Raw genomic sequence first — 27,945 nt, 5'->3', positions numbered from 1 at the left:
CAGATAGCCTAGCTAGAAATTCTCTTACCATTAGATCTTCGGGATTTTGGGATAGTTCTATCTCGGACTTTATTTCTCCTTTTTTTTGTAAATGACTTGTCTATTATGTGAGGAATAAAGTCTATTCGCTGTCCAAAAAAAAAAGAGACGTCTATTCGATTTATAAAACAAGATCAACACATGACAGGGAGATAGCTCTCTCAACTCGGTCGTCCCAACCAAACTTGTTTCCATCAACTGCAAGAGAAATTACTACAATGGCGGTCATGCATAGTTAAAGAACACACTGCGTCTGCGCAAGCGGAACCAACATACTACAACCAGGCGAGAGGTGGACAACACTCACATCACACAAATATACTCTATAAACTACTCCTGCCCCCTGCCCCTGCTACAGCTGCAGGCCTTTAGACTGGCAACTGCTGCTGCTGACATTGCGTGCGGCATGGAGGACACCGGACTTGTCCAACTGTCTTTTTTTTTGGTTCAACGGTCAAGGCAGGTCTGGTTGCCACATCTTCTTTTCCGATTCCAACTTGCCAAGCCTTGTGGGTTGCTCTAGCCTCTAGGCATTGCGCATGTTATCTATTCAAACACGGTAACGAATATCAGCCATAATTCTTATTTTTTGGACACATTCAGGTACTCCAAGTGGAGTATAATGTACAGCGACCATGCTCAACACTTGGATTACTTCAAGTGGGCAGTGGGCCATGTCGTCGCAGCCTACACATGATCAGCCAACCACAGTATCTTGTTGCGCATTCCAGCTCTTCGTGCATCCGGTATATTGTCAAGAGTATAGCACGGGTAGGAATGGTGTAAGCTCGACATAAAATCATGCATGTATACATTTTCCTCCCCATCATACTGCGGTGGTTTATTCGAGATCGTGACCTCTCCAATATCCGTAATCCGGCACGGTGCATTGCCTCTTGGGTACATTTGCTCTTGCATCAATAATAAATAATAATCACAATAATTCTGTTTTTTTTAGATGTCCATGTTAGTGTCCGAAGCATGTCTGACAATTTTCATGCGAAATAAAATAGCAATGCTTTGTCCATGAAAAAGAAAATCAGTGGTCAGACAATGCCAAAAAACATTGTTTAACTTGTTTTCTTTTCTCTGCACATGTCGAAATGTTTATATTTCCTCCCTAAAAGTTTGCATATAAAGATTTGAATATGAACTGAATTTTTCCCACATTTGCAAAAAAAAAATCGCACTTGGAGCAAATGCTGCCTAGAGCCGAACTGAATTTCTGCCTAAATCCATGCAAATTATATCAAATATCGCTGTTTTGAAGATGTCATGACCATAGACAGAAAGGCTCAAACAAATCATAAATCTGACATACGATTTGAAAATAAAGTTGTTTCAGATTTCATGCATGCCATATTGGAAGGAAGAGGAAAAAAACTTAAAATAATCATGTATGGATACATGTATTCGAAAACATCCATCGGTAGTTGAATGAAAGACATATGTGTTTTTGGACCTTGCATGACTATGTAATAAGTAGTGATCTCGCAAAAAAAGAAGTAGTGGAATTTATTTTCATGCAACCTTGGTACGACTATCCAATACTGCCTTTCAATTTGAAGAGAACGTGACCTCCTTATTGGACTAGTTTCATCACGTACTTTGACAACTCCAATACCCGCAACCCGCCACGGTGCTTTGGCTCTCGAGTGCATTTGCTTCTGCATGAATAATAAAATAATAAAATAATAATAATTATGTTTATTTTGTAGATGTTTATGTTAGTGTCCGAAGCGTGTTTGACAATTTTCATGCAAAACAGGATAGAATGTTTTGTCCGTGAAATTAACAATATCCAGTTAGAAAATACCAAAAAACAATGTACAACTTGTTTTTTTTCTCTGCACATGCTGAAATGTTTATGTTTCCTCCCTAAGGCCTCCTTTGGTTCATAGGGTAGGAAAATTATAGGAACAGGAAAAATTATAGGAAATGAGATGACATGTATCTAAAATCCTATAAATAGAAATATGAAAGAAAATGCCCTTTGGTTCACATCATAAGATTTTTTCCATTGAGCCTAGGCTAATGTTTATTTTTCTATGAAAGATGGAGGATAGAAAGAATTCCTCCATAGGAATATGATTCTATTCCTACAAACCAAAGGGATCTAAAGGAATATTTCCTATACAAATCATATCCTATGAGATCTCCACAAAATTCCTACAAAGCAAAGGAGGCCTAAAAGTTTACGGATAAAATTTGAGTATGAGCATGTCTAAAAGTTTTTGTATTTTTTCCCACATTTGCAAAAGCCATTTTTCGCACCCGGGGGTCAATGCTCACTAGAGTCGAACCGAATTTTGGTAACCTAAATGCATAATTTTGGAGTTGGGGGATACAATCACACTTGGCAAAATGTGACCCCCTATAAGTCAACGCACGCGTCCGCCATTGCAACCACACTCTCCATTTCCAAACCCTCATTTTGACACTACTATTGATCACATCGGAAGGTTGGTTCATTGGTTTATTTCTTTTGAAATGTGGTTCATTGGTTTGGGTTGACTGGTCGAGGGGCATACATTCCCACTCGCACATACCGAGGTGTTGGTGCCAGTTTAGAAGCTTGAAATGGGTTCTGTATCTTTTGCTCCCCCTGGCTCTGCTATCTTTACTTTGTCTTTCCAGTACCCGGGCAAGTGCATGCATGACCCACCCACCCAAACAAACAAACGTTCGAAGAAAAGAAAGGAGGCGGAACAGGGCAGACTTTTTCTTTTGCAGTCTAGTACCCCTGAGCCCTGGCAGGCCTCTCCGTCTCATCTCTTCCTCTCCATCTCCATTTCGACCACCTCCTCCTCCATCTCTGCTTCTCCCAAGCGAGAAGAAACCTAGGCGCGCTCTCTCTATCCCTATCTCGGTTTGGCAACTGAGAGGTAAAAGAGCAGGGTACGAGCTAGATCATCTCGTTCTGATTTTGAGCGTGTTCTTGAGTCGTGCACTACGTTCATACTCCTGATCTTCTCCCCCAAAAATGCTACTTTTTTTTGCAGATGGCAGCACCTTATGATACTAGCGATGGCTTAGAACGACGGATCCTGTCGTGGTCTTACTCAGACCTACACAAAGAAGAAGCGGTAAGATTAGCAAGCCATGCCCGATTTCCTCTCCTCTCTATGCCGGTCGCAATGGTGGTGCTTCTCCAGAGCTGGTTCGTCCCTGCCACCTTGCCCAGGGACAGCGGATTGATACGAACGACCCCAGCGAGTCGTTTCTTCCTATTATTGCTAATAATCCCACCGACTACTTGCCCTCCTTGTCAAACTCCTTCGGGAGTGGTGTTGAGAGCGCACGGCCGCACGGCGGGCGCGTCCCGTAATTTTGTTTTCCTCGGTTCCAGTGTGAAGGGCCGGATGCTGAAACAAGATTCATCTTTCTATTCTCCAATAATCGGCTGACATGGAGCATAGGCGCATTAGTAGATAGACCATATAAAGCAACCTTCTTTTTCAACTATATCCCTCCATATCAGCCTTTGTAATATCAATTGCTTTCTGAGCAGCAATGTCATTACAGCAGTCTTTTAAGGCCATACAGCAGATCAAGATAATTCAAAATGGCATTTTTCTTATCATTCATTCAAAATATTGCTACAACTCAATCAAAGAAATCATAAATTGGGCCCAAAAACAAAGTAGCCAAAAGAAGCACTTTTTTTCAGCTTACAGACAGAAACAACACCAGCAGATTTACAATATTACTGTTACTTGACATGCAGGTTGAGAAGATCCCTACAACATTCCATTCAAGTGAACAATATTTGACAAGCTTCAAGAAGCCCTTGATAGAAGAAGTACGATCAGAAATAAAGTCTAGTCTGAAATCCATCAGCACATCCGAGTATTACAAGCTTCTTGGCATCTTACCAGTGCATGTGGGTGATTCTTCTTCAAAAGAAATGCATGTGAATACCTCTTATGCATACCTGGACATCAACACATGTTTTGAACAAGGTGGTCATCACATCACATTACTCGCAATGCTGATCAAGAACCAAAAGACTTGCAGCTAAATGATGATTGTGGAGTGTTTGTTATAGCAGCTAATGCCACACCTGATGGATACTTCATCAAAAGTTTCGAAGCTAAAGTCTGTGCTAATGTAAACTCTGGCAAGTGCAAATTTGCAATATTCCTTTGCAATCTCAAGGATAGCCTGTGCATGTGGAGGACATTACATTTGGGCATTGGTGAAAACACCATCATTAAACAAATATCGACATTGCCTCTGTCCCTCAGTGTATGTTCTTAAAAGACTAATCTTCTGTATATTCACTGTAGTTTTTATCCATGACATAGCTAATGCATCTGCTTGCCTTTTTCATAACAGGGAAAAAGCACTTGTGGTAGCTGCGATGCCGATAAGGAATCAAAGTCACTTGATTTCCGGTTTGATCGCTATCTCAATGAAGGACAGGCCAATCTTGCACTGAGCATTGCTTCTAATGCAGAATGCGATCATCGAGAGAGCATAAATATCATCTGGGGCCTGCCAGGAACAGGAAAGAGTAAGACCATAGCAACAGTCATGGCAGCTTTGCAAGGTTTACAAACAAAAACCCTGGTTTGTGCTTCCACTTACTCAGATTTCTCATCATTATGCTGTTGCCTGGATGACCTTATAAGGAAATCAGGAAGATATGATGGAGCTGACCCAAAGTTTGGGGATGTAGTTTTATTATGTGATTTGTTAGAAGTAAAGAATGACAATGCCAAACAATTCTGTCTAGAGTGGAGGCTCCAGGAGATTATGCCATGCATGGTGTGGAAGAGTAAAATTGACGGCTTGATCTCCCTCTTAGAGAAGGAATTCAGAGAGATGTACACAAAAGTGACAGCAGAAGCAGATAAGAAGAACCTATCGGCTTTGGCATTATTGAAAAAAGTATTCAAGTACAAATCAGATGTACTGATCAAGTTGCTGGACACAATATGGTTGCACTCACCAAGTGACGTTTCTTCTCAACGAGTAGCAAAAGGGCTAGCAGCTCTTTTTGATGCTCTAGCAACGTTCAACAACCTTTTATCAATAGAGGCTGTCACTGAAAATGATGTGAAGATCGCATTTGAATGTGCTTCCATCACATCTTCTCGAGTTAAATTTTCCACAGTTAAATCTAGAAACAAGCATCGCCAGCCAATGTCTGCAAATGTGAAGGAAATCCGTCGCTCTAAAGACAAATGTGTTGAGCAGTTGGAATATGTCAAAAGAGTTCTTAATTTCCCCCATACGAAGAATGTTGAGTGGATGAGAAGATATCTGATTGAGGAATCCAAAATTCTCTTATCCACACCTTCCGATGCACATGGCTTGCATTATGTGTCTAATGACAAAATCAGAATGCTAATTGTAATAGGGGCAGCCCAAATAAAAGAATGTGAGGTAGTTGCTGCATTTTCACTTCCGTCAATTGGACACATATCACTGATAGGAGATGATGCACAACTATGCTCACCAACTAAGAGCGAGGTATCACATGTCATTTTACAAGCAAACTCTTGAACCATGTTTGTATTTCACATTGCTATTACATGTAGTGACTTCTGTATGCCCTTTTGTCTTGCTAGATGAATGGAGAATCTGGTTTTGGGAGAAGTCTTTTCTCGAGATTCATTTTATTGGGATCCAGCAGATATTTGCTCAGAACACAAGAAAGAATGCATCCATCTATTTCTTCTTTTCCTAACAGATATTTCTATGGAGGGCAAATTTCAAATGCCATGGCCTACACCAATACGATCCTAAAGCTGAGATTGCAGAGCTACATATTTTTCAACGTGAACACTGAGAAAACTCTTGATGCCTTATTACTTTTGATCACTTACATTAATGAAGGTATTTTTTATGGAATATAAAATTGACCCTAATTTATGTTGTTGACCTCTATGGCAAATTTGATCTAGCTCATTCACCACTTTGTTGCAGATTGGATAAAAGGGGGTCGAGAGTTGGAGCCGGAAGTCGGAGTGATATGTTCTACGCCAGAGCTTAAAGTACTGGGACATCATAGTCAATTTAATCTGACCGTTCAATCAGCTGATACATTCCAAAACAAGAATTATGACATCTTAATCATTGCAGCCCATGAAGTGCCAAACAATGGCAAGTACATTAATTATATGATTACAAGAGCAAGGTATGTAACATCCATTTTAGTTAAATATATTTCATCAACAGTTCATTTCAGTAAATATAACAATAAATGTCTCTTATCTAGGCACTACCTTTGGATTGTTGGTGATGCGACCGAACTTGCAGAAAACATGATATGGAAAAAACTGATGGAGGATGCTAAAGACCGTGGTTGTTTCCAAGAGATCTTCCCACGTTACCCGGGACAGTCTGCTATCACCGACGAATATGGACATCTTAGCACTTGGGATAATCCGAGTTCTACTCATGGGCTTACTAGTTCAAATGTAAGTTCTAACTATTTGTTAAAAAGAGCTAGGTGTCAATGTGGTTCACAACATGGTTATTGCACAAGTTGTCTTTGAAGTTACTTTTGATTCAATACCTCGGCTATTTTGATTCTTCCGTACCAGCAGGAATATGAAAGTGATATATTCCAAATGCTAGTTGTAGATAAAAAAATTCAAGGTATCAACAGTATCTCTGCAAAAAAAAGTATTACCAGTATGAAAGAAAACATCTAACTGTGTTACATACACTTAGCTGGGTTCATTGCATGAGTACATTTTTCTTTGAGGAATGCATCAGTACGCGTTGGTTGCAGTTACTTTTGATTTCAATACCCGGCACAGATTCTTCAATAACATCAGGTTGAAATTGCTAGCTCCCAATTGCTAGTTCGTAGATTACACATGAAAGGGAACCAAAAGTATCCCTGCAAAAAAGAAAATTCATTATCAGTATAAACATGATGAAAAGTTCAACCGGGTTACACTTCCATAGGAAGATGATTTTAACTGGCTTATTAAAGCTCGAAGGAACGTAAACTAAGAAAAATACATGGAAGGTACGTAAACTAAGAAAAATACATGGGTAGATGGAAGATACAAATATATATCTAATTATGTGGTAACATGTGAGCAAAGTTCAATGCAATGAAAGGAAACGCAAAAGTCGTTTGCGTTTTCTCGAAAAAAAAAACATGCGAGCAAAGTTGTTCTTGTCGCCAAACCATATTTGTGATGATCTAAAGTTCAGTTTAACAATGCAAAAAATTCAGGTCAAAGTACCAGCTTATGAGGTTACCTGGGTTGGCCGGCCATATCATCAGAAGTCCATTCCTCCTCCAGTGCGTGACCAGGGAGGTGAAAGTAAGTGCAAAAAACTCCAGAACTTTCTGTTTCATGTTTTATTAACTAAAAACCCACTCATCTAACTGTTGTGTCATGCAGATCACTGTACCATACATTCGAGTTTAGCAACAATGGAATTTCACATCAATTACATATCAGCAGCACTCTTTATGTCAGAAGATTTCAATGCTAATTTATCAAAAGACAAAGTGTTAAAAGAATACAACAAAAGGCACATTGGAATTGGGAAAGAAATAGATGGTAGAGGAAGGAAACGATTGGAGAATGTATTTGGTATTCTTCAAACAGAAGGGGCTGTATCTGAGTCAAATAATAAGGTATTATGCAGAATTTCTGTGGATTTTATTCTTAATCTTAAAGTCATATTGCAATATTTGTTGAACTGTACTCTGGATATTTCAGTGGCAAACAGGGTTACACGGTTTTTCTATCATTGACTTTATTTGGCAAACGTAGTTTAGATGCCACATTTGTTGAATTGGCCTTCAGCAAGTTACTGTTCATGGTTATTTGCCGAATATGACATTATATACCTTTTAGTTTATAATTTCGAATTTCTCATTAAATAAGGAGAACTGTTCTTGTTTTAACCAATACAGTGGAGTTCCACAACATATCCTTTCAGGTGTATAAGATATCCAGATATAGGCGAATTTATGACCGCCATGACACTGAGCACAGGGAAAGTTCTCTTGAGATTGCGTCTCAACAGCCAAGAAAGGGCAATGCATTGGTCGTAACTGTTCCAATATCTCAGAACTTCCAGAACTATAAGCCTGGTGATGTGTACGAATTCGACCCAACACTGCCTGTTCTTAATCCTTTGAGCGACCGGTCAGCAAGCCATGCTATGATGGTCCTTGGTGGCGCAGAAGGAAGAGGTGACATCCTGTTGAAACATGGACACATGGTTGTACAAAATAGCCATGGGGAGTCTTTTGGCCAAAACGGGATAGGTAGAATAAAGATCAGTTCAGTTAGATTATTGTATGAAATCACCATGGTTTAGAGTCTTAGCAAAACATATGTATTTCTTTTGGGATTAACAGACAAACTTTACAGTATGTGTACCACTTAATTAAAACTGCAAAATTTGCTACTCCCTCCTATCCAAATTAATTGTCGCAGCTTTGGTACAACTTTAGTACGGATGGAGTACAAGAAATGACACTAGTATGTGGTATGTGCTGGATCACAATATTCTTATGTGGTATTTCCAAGATATAATCTATAATAGTGTGCTCAGACGGCATTTCTCTGCAGGATAACATCAATTGCAGATCTTCATCTTTTCATTGTCATGGTAGTTACAAAAGAGGATGCACCATATTTAAGAATATATTAAAGAGTCAATTTTGGTGTGTCGGGTCCAATTTCCTTCCACATGGTTGGTGAGGTGTCATTGATTTCTCCGAGGAAGCTATGCCTACCCACAATTCGCTGTCATGGCCTTCACAGAGCACTTGTCCAGTGCGCACCTTATGCGGACCATCCTTTGTTCTTGAGGCAATCTTGATGGACAAATGCATTTTAATATCGTTTACGATCTAGTGAATGTGTGTGATTTTGTGGGCACTCTTGAAATCACCACTCGTCCCTGATCACTTCGTGCATGTGTTTGTGCCAAGTTCTAGGGGTGGATGTGAATATGCGATGGAGGATCCAATAAAGACTAGGCACTTTATCTTTCCTACTTATAAAGGTTGGAGTTAATGGTGAGTTCACTTCTCTTCCTCCACTATCACTCATATGCGGGACTAATAACTTTATAAGACCCACAAATAAACAAATGAACTCAGATTCACTTGTGGGACTAGCAACCGTCTAAGGGACATAAATAAACAAATACACTTTTACTTGCATGTGGGGACCTAACACAAACAAACAAACATACTACTACTTTCATGTTCCTTGTTCTTTACAAGCATTCCATGTTCGGTAAATAGCGTCTCTAGGGGAGAGAAGGGATGTGTTCCATCATGGAGTCACTGGAGTGAGGTACGGTTCAACCTTTTTTCTTTACAAATATTGGATGTTGGTAAACAAAGTCTCTAGAGTGAGGGCAATTAGAAACAATGGCGTTGCACATCGTTTTGCAAGTCAATTGCTTGAAGAATACCTAAAAAAATGGCTTGAAGTAAAAACAAGCCTGCCCGCCACCAAAAAAAAGCCGCTCCTTACCCTGCTGGTATTCTAGTTACTTCACATTTGCAGTTCTCTATCACTTCAACTGAGGCCGATTAAAATGTAGTGCAAGGAACTCGAACATGCAAATTTCTTCCGAGTAGCATTGAAAACTCATATGTTTAAGGTGCACATATTATTCATTTGAAAGAACAATCCTATGTTGCACAATATTCAAACATGTTGCAGTGATCCTTTCAAACTTTGGTTTTGTGTTTTGCTTTCTAAAAAATATTCTACTATCAACGAGTAATTTGGGGTTTGTGATGCATTGCATATATATTTATTTTATAGTAAGAACACATAATCGGTAATGTTGTGCAAATAAAGGGCCACTATTTTAACTCTGCACAGGGCCCACGGCAAATGTCAGGATTGGCCATGGAGGTTGCGTTCGGCAGTCAGAGGACGTGCGAAAAACAATAGCTGGGCCACGCCAATACAAATTGACTACCCTAGATACAAACTAGAGCAGTAGTCGAATGTCAAAGTTCAAAATACTCATTGATTTTAGTACTTAAAGAGTAAAGATCCATACACAAATCTATAAATAAAATATATAAATTGGTTTAGTCGATGATCGATGAAGTGAACTTACAATGGGCAAAATACCGCGCCACCACAATCTGTTAGCACCGCGTGCTCGACGGCGCCAAGGACCAAAACCAATCATCACCATCTCCCTGCCCCTGCTAGCACTTAGAACAAGGAAAGGCCAGCAGCTAGGTTAGTTGATGCCCAGATACACACACACACACGCAGAGATCGAACATGCGCCAAATATAAAGGACAATTGGAGATGAGAGGGGGATTTTTACCTGATCGGCGTATGGCCTAGGTTTTCTCCGATTTGAGACGCGAAGGGCGAGAAGGACAGGAAACGGCGACACTCGTGGATCGGGGCTCATGATGTGACGGGGCACGGGGGCACTTGGGCGGGCGGCGGAAGTGGAACGAGGGGAATCGAGAGGAAACACCATAAAAAAGCCTAGATCTTTATTTAAAAAAAAGCCTAGATCGACTTCATATGATGACTGATCGATTTAGCCGAGCGGGTTCACAGTTTCATTCCCGGGTCGCATCGAAAGTCGAGTGCCCAACGCGGCAAAATGTGGTGAATCTTTAGACATCGTGGTATCCCAGTCTACTAGGTTTAAATCCTAGTGCTCCTATTTATTTCTGTATTTATTTTAGGATTTCCGGCGATGTGCATTTAGTGGTAGGAGATGTTTCCGTCAACGACGAGGTGTCTATGGCGACTTCATAAATTTCAAGATGATATGCCGACTCAGTCTTTCGGAGGTGCTCATAGGGGTAGGGTGTGCGTGTGTGCGTTCATAAGGGTGAGTGTATGCAAGTGTATATGAGCGCTTGTGTCTGTATTTATGTTTAAAAAAACCGGCAAATTATGGTTGCTCGTGCGTTGGGTGATATGCCCCGCACTCTAATGTATACCCCTTTAAAAGAAATCCTTCTCGTATTTTGTTGCTTTTTAATTCATTTTATTTCAATAATAGTATAGACATCGTATATTTATTCTTGCAAGCTCAAGTGCTTGATTGTTGACAAATTCTTCTCTCACCTTAGGTACCTGTCTACAATTTCCTGTCTTGAAGAGGAAGGAGGGTATTTTCTTCAACAACGTGCCATTCAATGTCGGAGCGAATTAGATGACCGGCCGAGGGCTGCCCCCTCTCCCCCTCGCTCTCCTTTCCTTAATATTCACACATTGTTAATCTATAAAGTATTGCTTTGCCTTCCATAAAAAAATAGGCATGATTGACTGCCCAACCGCCAGCGCAAACCCAAAAAATGTCGGTCCATTTTGACCCAAACCGGACGTATTTTTGGCCGGCTTTGCGCTCAAACAGACACTGGACGAACGCGCACATGTCGGCTCGTTGTTCGCCTTTGGGCCCGCATGTCGGCCCCTCAACCACTCCTCACCGGCCCCATTTAATCCACACGGGTGCACGGGCCGCACGTCAGCCTCCCAGCCGCCCACGGCCGCGTCCTTTTTAATGGCAAAGTCGTGGACCGGCCAGTCCACTTCCTATCCGCGTCCACATACTCCCACTCCTCTTCCCCCTCCCGCCCCGACCAACAAACCCTAGAGGCGCCCAGCTCACCCCTCCTTGTGTTGGGGAACGTTGCATGAAAAACAAAAAAAAATCTACGCACACCCAAGATCGCTAAGCGGAAGCGTTTATCACGCGGTTGATGTAGTCGTACTCTTCGCGATCCGATCACGATCCAACCGATCTAGTGCCGAACGGACGGCACCTCCGAGTTTAGCACACGTGCGACTCGATGACGTCTCTGAAGGAAATATGCCCTAGAGGCAATACTAAAATTGTTATTTATATTTCCTTATATTATGATAAATGTTTATTATTCATGCTAGAATTGTATTAACTGGAAACTTGATACATGTGTGAATACATAGACAAAACAGAGTGTCCCTAATATGCCTCTACTTGACTAGCTTGTTAATCAAAGATGGTTAAGTTTCCTGACCATAGACATGTGTTGTCATTTGTGAACGGGATCACATCATTAGAGAATGATGTGATGGACAAGACCCATCCGTTAGCTTAACATAATGATCGTTAAGTTTTATTGCTATTGCTTTCTTCATGACTTATACATATTCCTTTGACTATGAGATTATGCAACTCCCGAATATCAAAGGAACACCTTGTGTGCTATCAAACGTCATAACGTAACTGAGTGATTATAAAGATGCTCTATCAGTGTCTCCGAAGGTGTTTGTTGGGTTGGCATAGATCGAGATTAGGATTTGTCACTCCGAGTATCGGAGAGGTATCTCTGGGCCCTCTCGATAATGTACATCACGATAAGCCTTGCAAGCAATGTGACTGATGAGTTAGTTGCGGGATGATACATTACGGAACGAGTAAAGAGACTTGCCGGTAACGAGATTGAACTAGGTATGAGGATACCGACGATCGAATCTCGGGCAAGTAACATACCGATGACAAAGGGAATGACGTATGTTGTCATTGCGGTTTAACCGATAAAGATCTTCGTAGAATATGTAGGAACCAATATGAGCATCCAGGTTCCGTTGTTGGTTATTGATCGGAGATGTGTCTCGGTCATGTCTACATAGTTCTCGAACCCATAGGGTCCGCACACTTAACGTTCGATGACGATTTGTATTATGAGTTATGTGTTTTGGTGACCGAAGATTGTTCGGTGCCCCGAATGAGATCACGGACATGACAAGGAGTCTCGAAATGGTCGAGAGGTAAAGATTGATATATTAGAAGATGGTATTCGGACACCGGAATGGTTTCAGAGTGGTTCGGGTATTTTTTGGAGTACCGAGGGGTTACCGGAACCCCCCGGGAAGTATTGGGCCTACATGGGCCATAGGGGAGAGAGGAGGCAGCCCACAAGGGGTGGCCGCGCGCCCCCTCCCCCCATAGGGAGTGCGAATAGGACTAGGGGAGGGGGCGGCGCCCCCCTTTCCTTCTCCTCCTCCCTCTCCTTCCCCTTTACTCCTCCGTAAGAAAGGAAGGGGGCCGAATAGGACTTGGAGTCCTATTCAGTTTCCCCCCATGGCGCGCCCCCTAGGGCCGGCAGCCTCCTCCCGTCCTCCTTTATATACGGGGGCAGGGGGCACCCCAAAGCACAACGGTTGTTCTCTTAGACGTGTGCGGTGCCCCCCTCCATAGTTTACTCCTCCAGTCATAGCGTCGTAGTGTTTAGGCGAAGCCCTGAGCGGATCACATCACCATCACCGTCACCACGCCGTCGTGCTGGCGAAACTCTCCCTCGACACTTTGTTGGATCAAGAGTTCGAGGGACGTCATCGAGCTGAACGTGTGGTGAACTCGGAAGTGCCGTACGTTCGGTACTTGATCGGTTGAATCACGAAGACGTTCGACTACATCAACCGCGTTAACCTAACGCTTCCGCTTTTGGTCTACGAGGGTACGTGGACACACTCTTCCCCTCTCGTTGCTATGCATCTCCTAGAGAGATCTTGCATGATCGTAGGAATTTTTTTAAAATTGCATGCTACGTTCCCCAACAGTGGCATCCGAGCCAGGTCTATGCGTAGATGATATGCACGAGTAGAACACAAAGTGTTGTGGGCGATCATAGTCATACTGCTTACCACCAACGTCTTATTTTGATTCGGCGGTATTGTTGGATGAAGCGGCCTGAACCAACCTTACATGACCACGTTCATGAGACCGGTTCCACCGACAAACATGCAACTTGTTTTGCATAAAGGTGGCTGGCGGGTGTCTGTTTCTCCAACTTTAGTTGAATCGAATTCGACTACGGTCGGTTGCTACCTCTTGAGCATGCGTTGGTTTTCCCTTGAAGAGGAAAGGGTGATGCAGCAAAGTAACGTAAGTATTTCCCTCAGTTTTTGAGAACCAAGGTATCAATACAGTAGGAGACTACACGCAAGTCGCCTAGTACCTGCACAAACAATCAAGAACCTTGCAACCAACGCGATAAAGGGGTTGTCAATCCCTTCACGGGCACTTGCAAAAGTGAGATCTGATAAAGATAATAAGATAAATATTTTTGGTATTTTTGTTGTATAGATTGGAAAGTAAAGATTGCAAAATAAACGACGACATAAATTGGCAAGTTGACGATAAACTAATATGACGTAAAATAGACCCGGGGGCCATAGGTTTCACTAGTGGCTTCTCTCAAGATAGCATATATTACGGTGGGTGAACAAATTACTGCCGAGCAATAAGCGCATAGTTATGAGAATATCTAGGCATGATCATGAACATAGGGCATCACGTCCGTGTCATGTAGACCGAAATGATTCTGCATCTACTACTATTACTCCACACATCGACCGCTATCCAGCATGCATCTAGAGTATTAAGTTCATAAGAACAGAGTAACGCATTAGGCAAGATGACATGATGTAGAGGGATAAACTCAAGCAATATGATATAAACCCCATCTTTTTATCCTCGATGGCAACAATACAATACGTGCCTTGCTGCCCCTGCTGTCACTGGGAAAGGACACCGCAAGATTGAACCCAAAGCTAAGCACTTCTCCCATTGCAAGAAAGATCAATCTAGTAGGCCAAACTAAACCGATAATTCGAAGAGACTTGCAAAGATATCAAATCATGCATATAAGAATTCATAGAAGAATCAAATATTGTTCATAGATAATCTTGATCATAAACCCACAATTCATCGGATCTTGGCAAACACACCGCAAAAAGTATTACATCGAATAGATCTCCAAGAACATCGAGGACAACTTTGTATTGAGAACCAAAGAGAGAGAAGAAACCATCTAGCTAATAACTTGGGCCCGAAGGTCTGTGGTAAACTACTCACACATCATCGGAGAGCTATGGTGTTGATGTACAAGCCCACCGTGATCGAATCCCCCTCCGGCAGATCGCCAGAAAAGGCCCCAAGGTGGGATCTCACGGGTACAGAAGGTTGCGGCGGTGGAAAAGTGGTTTCGTGGCTCTCCTGGATGTTTTCAGGGTATAAGAGTATATATATAGGCGAAAGAAGTAGGTCGGTGGAGCTACGAGGGGCCCACGAGGGTGGGGCGCGCCCTCCTGCCTCGTGGCCGCCTCGTTGCGTCTCTGACTTCCACTCCAAGTCTCCTGGATTGCGTTTGTTCCAAGAATGATCCTCGCGAAGGTTTCGTTCCGTTTGGATTCCGTTTGATACTCCTTTTCTGCGAAACACTGAAATAGGCAAAAAACAACAACTAGCACTGGGCCTCCGGTTAATAGGTTAGTCCCAAAAATAATATAAAAGAGCATATTAAAGCCCATTAAACATCCAAAAAAGATAATATAATAGCATGGAACAATCAAAAATTATAGAGACGTTAGAGACGTATCAGCATCCCCAAGCTTAATTCCTGCTCGTCGTCGAGTAGGTAAATGATAAAAACAGAATTTTTGATGTGGAATGCTACCTAACATAATTTTCAATGTAATTTTTATTGTGGCATGAATTTTCAGATCTGAAAGATTCAAGACAAAAGTTTAATATTGACATAAAAATAATAATACTTCAAGCATACTAACCAAGCAATTATGTCTTCTCAAAATAACATAGCCAAAGAAAGCTCATCCCTACAAAATCATATAGTTTGGCCATGCTTCATTTTCGTCACACAAAATGCTCTCATCATGCACAACCCCGATGACAAGCCAAGCAATTGTTTCATACTTTAGTATTCTCAAACTTTTTCAACTTTCACGCAATACATGAGCGCGAGCCATGGACATGGCACTATGGGTGGAATAGAATATGATGATGGAGGTTGTGTGGAGAAGACAAAAAAGGAGAAAGTCTTACATCGACGCGGCTAATCAATGGGCTATGGAGATGCCCATCAATTGATGTCAAAGCGAGTAGTAGCGATTGCCATGCAACGGATGGACTAGAGCTATAAATGTATGAAAGCTCAACAAAAGAAACTAAGTGGGTGTGCATCCAACTTGCTAGCTCACGAAGACCTAGGGCATTTGAGGAAGCCCATTGTTGGAATATACAAGCCAAGTTCTATAATGAAAAATCCCCACTAGTATATGAAAGTGAAAAAATAAGAGACTCTCTATCATGAAGATCATGGTGCTACTTTGAAGCACAAGTGTGGAAAAAGGATAGTAACATTGCCCCTTTTCTCTTTCTCTCTCATTTTTTTGGGTCTTCTTTATCTTTTGGGCCTTTCTCTTTTTTTATTTGGCCTTTCTCTTTTTTTAGCCTTTTTCTCTTTTTTTATTTCCTCACACGGGACAATGCCCTAATAATGATGATCATCACACTCATATTTATTTACAACTCAAGGATTACAACTCGATACTAGAACAAAATATGACTCTATATGAGTGCCTCTGGCGGTGTACCGGGATATGCAATTAATCAAGAGTGACATGTATGAATAATGAGTGGTGGCCTTGCCACAAATACGATGTCAACTACATGATCATGCAAGGCAATATGACAATGATGAATCATGTCATAATAAACGAAACAGTGGAAGGTTGCCTGGCAATATATCTCGGAATGACTATGGAAATGCCATAATAGGTAGGTATGGTGGCTGTTTTGAGGAAGATATAAGGAGGCTTATGTGTGATAGAGCGTATCATATCACAGGGTTTGGATGCACCGACGAAGTTTGCACCAACTCTCAAGGTGAGAAAGGGCAATGCACGGTACCGAAGAGGCTAGCAATGATGGAAGGGTGAGAGTGTGTATAATCCATGGACTCAATATTAGTCATAAAGAACTCACATACTTATTACAAAAATCTACAAGTCATCGAAACCAAGCACTACGCGCATGCTCCTAGGGGATAGATTGGTAGGAAAAGACCATCGCTCGTCCCCGACCGCCACTCATAAGGAAAGCAATCAAAGAACACCCCATGCTTCAAATTTGTCACACAACGGTTACCATACGTGCATGCTACGGGACTTGCAAACCTCAACACAAGTATTTCTCAATTTCACAATTACTCTACTAGCATGACTCTAATATCACCATCTTCATATCTCAAAACAATCATCAAGTATCAAACTTCTCATAGTATTCAATGCACTCTAAATGGAAGTTTTTATTATACCCATCTTGGATGCCTATCATATTAGGACTAATTTTATAGCCAAAACAAATTACCATTCTGTTCTAAAAGACTATCAAAATCATATAAGTGAAGCATGAGAGATCAATAATTTCTATAAAATAAAACCACCACCGTGCTCTAAAAAGATATAAGTGAAGCACTAGAGAAAAATTATTTAGCTCAAAAGATATAAGTGAAGCACATAGAGTATTCTAATAAATTCAGATTCATGTGTGTCTATACAAAAGTTGTGTACAGAAAGGATGATTGTGGTAAACTAAAAAGCAAAGACTCAAATCATACGAGATGCTCCAAGCCAAACACATATCATGTGGTGAATAAAAATATAGCCTCAAGTAAAGTTACCCATAGAGGAAGACGAAAGAGGGGATGCCTTCCGGGGCATCCCCAAGCTTAGGCTTTTGGTTGTCCTTGAATTTTACCTTGGGGTTCCTTGGGCATCCCCAAGCTTAGGCGCTTGCCACTCCTTATTCCAAAATCCATCAAATATTTACCCAAAAACTTGAAAACTTCACAACACAAAACTTAAACAGAAAATCTCATGAGCTCCGTTAGTGTAAGAAAACAAACCACCACTTTAAGGTACTATAATGAACTCATTCTTTATTTATATTGGTGTTAAAACTACTGTATTCCAACTTCTCTATGGTTCATACCCCCTGATACTATCCATAGATTCATCAAAATAAGCAAACAACACACGAAAAACAGAATCTGTCAAAAACAGAACAGTCTGTAGTAATCTGTATCAAACGAATACTTCTGGAACTCCAACAATTCTGAAATAAATTGGTGGACGTGAGGAATTTATCTACTAATCATCTGCAAAAAGAATCAACCTAAAATCACTCTCCAGTAAAACATGGCAGCTAATCTCGTGAGCGCTAAAGTTTCTGTTTTTTATGCAAGATCGCAAAGACTTCACCCAAGTCTTCCCAAAGGTTCTACTTGGCACAAACACTAATTAAAACATAAAACCACATCTAAACAGAGGCTAGATGAATTATTTATTACTAAACAGGAACAAAAAGCAAGAAACAAAGATTGGGTTGCCTCCCAACAAGCGCTATCGTTTAACGCCCCTAGCTAGGCATAAATCAAGAATAGATCTAGGTATTGCCATCTTTGGTATCCAATCCATATGTGGCTCTCATAATAGATTCATAAGGTAATTTAATTTTCTTTCTAGGAAAGTGTTCTATGCCTTTCCTTATCGGAAATTGGAATCTAATATTTCCTTTTTTCATGTCAATAATTGCACCAATCGTTCTAATGAAAGGTCTACCAAGAATAATAGGACATGTAGGATTGCAATCTATATCAAGAACAATGAAATATATGGGCACATAATTCCTATTTGCAACAATACAAACATTATTAAGCCTTCCCATATGTTTCTTAATGGTGGAATCCGCAAGGTGCAAATTTAAAGAACAGTCATCAAATTCACGGAAACCTAACACATCACACAAAGTTTTGGGAATCGTGGAAACACTAGCACCCAAATCACATAAAACATAGCATTCATGATCTTTAATCTTAATTTTAATAGTAGGTTCCCACTCATCATAAAGTTTTCTAGGAATAGAAACTTCTAATTCAAGATTTTCTTCATAAGATTGCATTAAAGCATCCACGATATGTTTAGTAAAAGCTTTATTTTGATCATAAGCATGAGGATAATTTAACACGGATTGCAACAAGGAAATACAATCTATCAAAGAGCAATTATCATAATTAAATTCCTTGAAATCCAAAATAGTGGGTTCATTGCTATGTAAAGTTTTGACCTCTTCAATCCCACTTTTATTAATTTTAGCATCAAGATCTAAAAACTCCGAATCATTGGGACGCCTTTTAACTAAAGTTGACTCATCGCCAGTCCCATCTTTATCAAGATTCATATTGGAAAACAAATATTTAATAGGAGATACATCAATCACTTTTAGATCTTCATCATTATTATCATGAAAATTAGGAGAGGACGCTTTCACAAAGCAATCTTTTTTAGCACGCATCCTAGCGGTTCTTTCTTTGCACTCATCAATGGAAATTCTCATGGATTTGAGAGACTCATTGATATCATGCTTAGGTGTAATAGATATAAGTTTCAAAGAATCAACATCAATAGAAATTCTATCCACGTTCCTAGCCAACTCACCAATCTTAGGCAATTTTTCTTCAAGCAAAGCATTGAAATTCTTTTGCGAATTCATAAATTCTTTAACACTAGTCTTAAAATCAGAGGGCATCTTATTAAAATTTCCATAAGAGTTGTTGTAGGAATTACCATAATTATTAGAGGAATTACTAGGGAACAACCTAGAATTAAAGTTTCCTCTATACGCGTTATTACCAAGGTTGTTCCTACCCACAAAATTCACATCCAAGGATTCATTATTATTCTCAATCAAAGTGGACAAAGGCATATCATTAGGATCAGAAGAAACACTCTTATTAGCAAACAATTTCATAAGTTCATCCATCTTTCCACTCAAAACATTAATCTCTTCTATCGCATGAACCTTTTTACTAGTGGATCTTTTGGTATGCCATTGAGAATAATTAACCATAATATTATCTAGGAGTTTAGTAGCTTCTCCTAAAGTGTTTTCCATAAAAGTGCCTCCCGCGGCCGAATCTAAAAGATTTCTAGAAGCAAAATTCAATCCGGCATAAGTTTTTTGTATAATCATCCATAAATTCAAACCATGTGTAGGGCAATTACGTATCATTAATTTCATCCTCTCCCAAGCTTGTGCAACATGCTCATGATCAAGTTGCTTAAAAAATCATAATATTGTTTCTAAGAGAGATGATCTTAGCGGGAGGAAAATACTTAGAGATAAAAGCATCTTTGCACTTATTCCATGAATCAATACTATTTTTAGGCAAAGAAGAGAACCAAGTTTTAGCACGATCTCTAAGCGAAAACGGAAATAGCTTCAATTTAACAATATCATTATCCACATCTTTCTTCTTTTGCATATCGCACAAATCAACAAAGTTGTTTAGATGGGTAGCGGCATCTTCACTAGGAAGGCCAGAAAATTGATCTTTCATGACAAGATTCAACAAAGCAGCATTAATTTCACAAGATTCAACAAAGCAGCATTAATTTCACAAGATTCAGCATCAGTAATAGGAGCAATTGGAGTGCTAATAAAATCATTGTTGTTGGTATTGGAAAAGTCACATAATTTAGTATTATCTTGAGCCATCGTGACAAACAATCAATCCAACACACAAGCACAAAAGAAGCAAGCGGAAAGAAGCGGACGGAAAAAGGGCGAATAAAACGGCAAAGGTGAAGTGGGGGAGAGGAAAACGAGAGGCAAATGGCAAATAATGTAATGCGAGGGAGAAGAGTTTGTGATGGGTACTTGGTATGTCTTGACTTGAGCGTAGATCTCCCTGGCAACGGCGCCAGAAATCCTTCTTGCTACCTCTTGAGCATGCGTTAGTTTTCTCTTGAAGAGGAAAGGGTGATGCAGCAAAGTAGCATAAGTATTTTACTGGTGCGCGTCGGTCCTAAACAAACGGTTTAAAACCCCTTTCCGCGACGGCATTTGGAACCATCGCCAAGTGAGTGTGGGCGATAGGGGGGTCCTTCCCACACGACCTAGAAACCGTTGGGGATAGGGCCCCTACAGTACTCCTACTCGTTTCTGCTCGCATTGCCATCGCAGTCGGTATTCTGTGGTGCTACGTTTACGATGCACGACCCATCACAAACGGTTCACTATTATAGAACGTGTATGATGCGCGGCCCATCACAAACGGTTCACCATTAAGAAGATTAGCTAATCGTCGTACGAGTGTCGGACAAGATTACGGAATGTCGGACCGTCGTAACATCGTCGTACACGACAACTATCGCACACGCTATTCTGTGGTGCAACGTTTACGATGCATACTTCATCAGAAATAGTTCATGATTGCGAATCGTGTACGATAAGGCAACTAACACAAACATTTAGTTTGCCCGCACCGTTTGTGATATTGTCTGACATCGCACACACTTTGCAAACGGCAACTGTGTGCATGCTTGCACACGTTTCCTCTCTGTGAACCGTCTCGGATTATGGTGCATATCGCAAATGTTTGTGTTTTACCAACCGTGCGTGCCGTAACAACCTGGAGAGCGTAATTTCACCGTAATTTAATTGCTGCTTTTCCAAATTGTACCGGATTTGGATTTGAATTTGAATGTATGCTACAGCTTTATTCATATCCATCTGGTTCAAACAACCAATGCATTATTCGATTCATAGGTACATATGTTCAAGAATTACATAAGAACCAAATAAAGAATGATGAACCACAGTTGTATACTTGTACTATTAAAGACGGTAAAGAAAGAGGCGAAATATATTCTGGTTGCTGAACAAGGTGAAGCGGAATGCCCATATTGTGCCCTCCTCCATGCAGAAGGCACGCACGACTCTAGTCCAACCCCTTGTGATGGCCGACCGCCCATCCTTCACGGTCTTCATGAAAACATCTAGATAATCATCGTGTTCTAGTAGAAATACTTTAACCTTTGCATGCCCACCAATCATGTAGTTTGAGAGGTAATCTTGAGTAAATTTCTTTGGCAACCACTGCAAAGGAATAAGATTTCAGACATTGTCATCTTACACAACTCATTATGGGTAGTAAAAAGAAGGCTGCAGAGTTCTTACTTACCATCCTGCAGTTTGTTGTTGTCTTGGATAAAGTGTAAACAAATAGTTTAATTGCCATCTTTGGACCCATTTTACTAACAATCTTTATCAGCTTCCTCACTTGATGCTGGTTCATCGATATCTCATTGCCCCATACGTAGAAAGGGTCGAAACGCGGATCTTTACCAATGACATATGTACCTAAAAGCACCAAGTTAATATTAGAAGCTAAACATCAATGGCACAATGATGTAGTACAACTCTCTTTTATAATATGTCTATATACATCCGTATGTGGTATAGTCCATTTGAAATCTCTAAAAAGACAAATATTTAGGAACGGAGGGAGTATCTTATAACATCCAATATACTCACATATTAGATGAATTAACATCTTATATTATGGGCTGGAAGGAGTTTAGTTCATTCTTAAAAATTATCGGCTGCTGTATCCACGGGTTATAGTTAGTTTGAGCTAGTTCAGGCTCAAATAGCCCTAAAGTATATCTAAACATGAGGGCTAGTTTGAGCTAGTTGCATCTATAACCCACCCAAAAAAACTAGTATCCAACCCAAGAGGTGCTAATTGGAGCTAGTTCTCCTAGTGCATTTATTGTCAATCTAACCCTGCCATCCAAACAACTCATTGGATGGAGTTAGTTCAGAGTTAGTAATGAGCTAGAAACTAACTCTAACCTCTAGCTAAGTTGAGTATCCAAACAAGGCTGTGTTGTTGCTGTTGCTGCTGCTCTTCTACGTATATCTAGACATCATTAGAACATTAATGTAACACTCTTCCTTGTTGCTATGTAGCCTAGGATTGCATATTTAGACATTAAGTATAGTTCATGTTGCTATGTAGCCTCAGATATATTACATATGGCCCTAGTTAACCTAAGGAAAAATGGGTTGCAGATATATTCAGTTAAAAGTCTGATTCACCGATTAGCCCCTTATCAGTCGCCGGCCTATATGGTACCAGCTACGGATATCTTGAACAGTGAGCAGATATAAGCCATGGGATGAAACTAACCTCGATGGAAAACAGCAGTCGTTCCCAAAATTGTCCTGTGTAGGTACATCAAGAAGCATGTTAAGCACAACAGGCTAAACATCAACCAAAATTACACATGGCAGACAAAATAATCTACAAAAGATAGCTTCAGTGTGCAGGTTTAAGCACGCTAGTAAAGCAAAACAAGTGGAAAGGTGTGCTAACTGCAACAGGCCTAACATTTAACAACAAGCAAACATGGTCATTCAAACCAGTATTGTGCTGGTCTAAGTACACCGGTTATGGTTAAATAAAAATGGAAAGGCGTGTTAACTACAAGATGCAGCAACCAAAATGTAGTCATTCATAATGGTATTGTTGAAACTGGTACTGATGAAATTGGACTGCACAGTTCATACTTGCACATATAGAACACCACGTTGTGAATAACTGGAATAAACAAGGCATACTACGAACAACCAAAGATAGCATTTGAAACTGAACATATGCTAACTACAAACAAGCAAACAATCGAAAAACTTTAAAAGAGGCATATGCTAGCTATAACAGGCTTAAGAGCAAGCAAATATATGCATTCCTATCGGTATGTTTAAAACTGGATTGATGAAATGTACCGCACAGTAAATAATTGCACATATAGAGCATCACATTGTGAACAAATGAAATAAACAAATCATGGGTTTCCTCACTTGTCACAGATGGGCTCGTTCCCATGGGAAGAGCACGGACCCTGGATGCGCTCCATGTTGTCACAGATGGGCTCCTTCCCCTTGGAAGAGCACGGCTGTAGGGTGCCCTCCCTGATGTCGCAGACGGACGCTTTCCCCTTGGAAGAGCATATGGGCTCTTTCCCCTTGGAAGAGCCGGAGAGGGTTCCCTCCTCATGGTCACCGTCGATGAGGTCTGACTTGGAAGCTGTGGATCCCAAGCCAGCGTCGCAGAACGTGTCCTTCAGAAATGACAAAAGGGGCTCGATGGCGATGTAGAATGGCAAATTGTTGACAGCGAGCCAGAGGAGATCAGCAGCGGGGCCATGGATGAGATCGACGGCGATCGAACCCGAGGGGTTGGGGGTGGGCCACTTAACCTGTGACATAGCCCGCCTCAGGGCGTCGCTGTCGATGACCTCGATGTCGTAGCCGGCGGACGAGACATGCCTGCATACTCTAGCCCGTTGCTTGAGTGCCTGCCGCCAGTAATGGTCGTCAGCTTCCTCGGTGACGTCGGGCGAAGAGACTGCTATACACCTCTTTTGGGCCAGTCACTCCTCGAGCTCCATGGGAAGCGTAGCCGGGCTAGGCTACGACGCTCTGGAGTGGGGGATGGGGATGGGGATCTGTGGGAAAGGGGGCGTTTGGCAGGCGTCATCTAAGAAACTCAGGGCGGCCTGGGTACGAAGATCGGTGGGTAAGCTTCACGGGAAAACCAGCAGGTTGACAATGGAGGCCTTGCAGCGGCGGCGGCAACGACGGCGGGGACTTTGCTAGGGTTTCGAGTGAGGGAGGGTGTGTGTGTGTGTGCACGCGCGCACGCCTGAGGAGGTTTTGGTGTGTGTGTGTGTGGTGGGGGGGCGCGGGGTGTTTGAGGAAATGACGCAGGTACTGAAAATTTTACTACGCGGGAGTCAAACGCGGGAGTGAAATGCTGGGATATTGAAAAATTTGATGATAGTGCATCGCACACGGTCTGGAGATAACAACCGTGTGTTATGAAAAAGAAAAACCCTCGAGGCGGGCAGATATTTTCGATGCAGGCGGGATTGGGAACAAGAAACATCGCACACGGTCCGGAGATAACAACCGTGTGTTATGAAACAGAAAAACCCTCTAAGCGGGCAGATATTTTTGAGAGGGGGAGCCTCGTGTAGCCCAATGTACTGTGCGGATGTGTGCGTGACAGGTGCACCGGCGTGGCACACGGTTAGTTTGAGTGAACCGTGTCTGTTGCGTCATCCGACTTGTCTAATGTTCATAAATTTGGCGAAAAATGACGCGGGAGAGGGTCAGAACACGAACACACTTGCATGTGGACCAACTTTATGTATCAAAAGGGTGGTTTGATTTTCAAATACTAAATGCAACTTCGATGTGGCACCTCTCTCGCAAAGCGCATGGTATTTCTTGCTCCCACTCTCTCGTGTCGGCACGAAGGGAATCGTAAGCTATGAATGCATGCCCCCTCCCCCTCAACCGAGGTTCACCTAGCAAAGTGCGAAGTAGCTAGCAGGCCCCTCCTCCCTCATGTCGGCACGAAGGGAATCCTAAGCTATATATGAATGCATGCCCCCTCCCCCTCAACCGAGGTTCACCTAGCAAAGTGCGAAGTAGCTAGCAGCCCCCCTCCTCCCTCGTGTCGGCACGAAGGGAATCCTAAGCTATATATGAATGCATGCCCCCCCAACCGAGGTTCACCGTAGCAAAGTGCGAAGTAGCTAGCAGCCCCCTCCCTCGTGTCGGCATGAAGGGAATCCTAAGCTATGAATGCATGCCCCCCAACCGAGGTTCACCTAGCAAAGTGTGAAGTAGAGCTAGCAGCCCCCCTCCCTCGTGTCGGCACGAAGGGATTCCTAAGCTATGAATGCATGCCCCCCCAACCGAGGTTCACCTAGCAATGTGCGAAGTAGCTAGTAGCCCCCCTCTCTCATGTCGGCACGAAGGGAATCCTAGCTAAGCTATGAATGCATGCTCCCCAACCGAGGTTCACCCTAGCAAAGTGCGAAGTAGGTAGCAGCCACCCCTCCCTCGTGTCGGCACTAAGGGAATCCTAAGCTATGAATGCACATGCCCCCCCAACCGAGGTTCACCCTAGCAAAGTGCGAAGTAGCTAGCAGCCACCCCTCCCTCGTGTCGGCACGAAGGGAATCCTAAGCTATGAATGCACATGCCCCCCCAACCGAGGTTCACCTAGCAAAGTGCGAAGTAGCTAGCAGCCCCCCTCGTGTCGGCACGAAGGGAATCCTAAGCTATGAGCATGCCCCCTCCCCCCCAACCGAGGTTCACCTAGCAAAGTGCGAAGTAGCTAGCAGCCCCCCACCCCCCTCGTGTCGCCACGAAGGGAATCCTAATTAAGCTATGAATGCATGCCCCCCAACCGAGGTTCACCTAGCAAAGTGCGATGTAGCAACGCCCCCCACACACTTGTAGTCGGCAGGCCAGAGAGGCATATATCTCACCAAGATGGATCTAAAACGGACCAAGAATAATCCACCTTGGTTGTACAACCTCTCTCTTGTTGTTGGTCAAAGTGATGTTCGTCCATGCGACCCCGGAGATGGGCTAGCTCACCAATAATCACGCAAGTAGCTAGTCCCTGAAGACAACCATTGCATGCGTGTGGCCCAAACATATGTATGGAGAGGTGTGTTTTTGAGTAACAATGAACAACTTTGATGTGGCACCGTGATTTCGAACTAGAAATCCCCAAACTGAGTGAGGGTTAGGTTGACGATGCATATGTATGTTACACCACACTTCAAGCCAACGACGGGGATTCATATATGCATGCATGCGTGCATAGTATATGCGCTCGAACTTAATAATGTCTGAATCTCACCATGACCTATACTACGATAACACTAACCAAATGAAGAATCCGCCATGGTAACCTATCTTGTTGTTGGTCAAGGTGATCATGGATGTCCACGCGGGCCCACGAATATATAGGCTTGTCGCCGATAACCACGCGAGGGAGTGTATCGTTCGAAGGCAACCACTACATGCATATGTATGGAGGTGATGCGTGCATTCATGTTTGAATACACAACATTGATCTGGCGCGTGTGCCAAAAATCATACACTAGCTCCCCACACAGAGCGAGATCGGTTCATGATGGTGTCGTTGTACTAGCCACTTTGACTCGATGGGAGGGATTCATGCGTACACATGCATATGTGGGTGCTCAAAGTGTCTCATGCATGTCAGCCCAAAGCAAAAATAATAATCCCCTCCTAAGTCAAATTAACCTCTCTTGTTGTGAGGCAAAAAGAAGTGATGGACCAAGCGGGCCCACAGATGGAAAGCATCGATATCGCCGATAACCGCTTAAGTGGGTGCGAGAGGACAACCACCACCGCTTTGCATGTGGGCCAAACATATATATGTTGAATACCCAAAATGCACAACTTTGATGTGCCACATGCCTCAAAAACCGTAAACCATGCACCCACAGAGAGCGAGGTTCATATCAAGCGTACTACATATGATGGTCCCCTTCCCCCCTCTACACCTCATACTATATGCTCCTGCCGTAATATATGTACAACCCAAAAGAATCCTCATCGATGGTGAAATTAATTAACCTCTCCCGGTGTAGGTCAAAGTGATGCATGCATGCATGGATGCATCGACGATGGCCTCATGGGCCCACAGATGGAAGCGTCACACATGAGTGTCCTAGCTAGGATATATATGCATGTGGCCCAAAAAGGTGTTGTGTGATGTTTGAATAACCAATTTCACAATTTTGATGTGGCACGTGCCTCGGTAACCAAAAAGTCCCGACACTGAGTGAGGTGTACTTGTTCACGGACGCATACGTATAGTATATATGCTAGTCCCCTCCCACCTCTTCGACGCGTACTATATACCACCATAACACAAACAAAAAAGATTATACCTTGCTGGTCAAATTAACCTCACTGCCGGCTGTTCGTCAAAGTGATGGACGACGACCTCGTGGGCCCACAGAAAGCGTCACATGCGAGTATCGAGTGTTGTGTAGGACAACCATCGACTGCATGTGGCCAAAACATTTATGTATGAAAGGGTTGTGTAATGTTTTAAATAACGATTTCATGACTCTGATGTGGCACCAGCCTGCCTAACAAAATAGCCAACCCACACGGTGGCTCACAACTCGTAGTGTACTGCGAGCCACCCACCACCCCCAGACGCACACACCCACACACACACCGCGAATCCACCGCAACTATGATGCATGTTAAATTAATTATCCTGCGGTGAACATACATGTTACCAAAGGAGGGACGTTTTAATTTCAAAAAATTCACAAAGATCATTAAGACGTTTTAGTACATTGATTGATTGATTTTCTATGGGTATAATGTGCAAAAATCAAATTTGAGCTACATGCACACGTGACAGT

The 27,945-nt window shown here is 42.1% G+C and overlaps 1 long non-coding RNA gene across 6 annotated transcripts; it reads right to left on the bottom strand.

Annotated features, from left to right (window-relative positions):
• Positions 1-3,591: 3,591 nt before the first annotated feature.
• LOC123497837 (uncharacterized) lies at positions 3,592-10,612 on the bottom strand. Of its 6 annotated transcripts, none has more exons than XR_012204620.1 (5): positions 10,337-10,592; positions 10,117-10,216; positions 7,267-7,416; positions 4,103-6,895; positions 3,592-3,973 (listed from the first exon to the last, which is right to left on the bottom strand). It is a non-coding gene; the product is annotated as an uncharacterized lncRNA (long non-coding RNA). The 6 variants fall into 6 exon arrangements; XR_012204617.1 differs by lacking the exon at positions 3,592-3,973 and having other exon boundaries at positions 4,160-4,536; positions 4,630-6,895; positions 10,337-10,595; XR_012204619.1 differs by lacking the exon at positions 3,592-3,973 and having other exon boundaries at positions 4,160-6,895; positions 10,117-10,210; positions 10,337-10,605.
• Positions 10,613-27,945: the final 17,333 nt, after the last annotated feature.

The sequence above is a fragment of the Aegilops tauschii genome, chromosome 3 (genome assembly GCF_002575655.3).
Source record: "Aegilops tauschii subsp. strangulata cultivar AL8/78 chromosome 3, Aet v6.0, whole genome shotgun sequence".
Taxonomy (NCBI): domain Eukaryota; kingdom Viridiplantae; phylum Streptophyta; class Magnoliopsida; order Poales; family Poaceae; genus Aegilops; species Aegilops tauschii.
The sequence above is the reverse complement of the archived record's forward strand: the minus strand, read 5'-3'. Positions and strand labels throughout refer to the sequence as shown.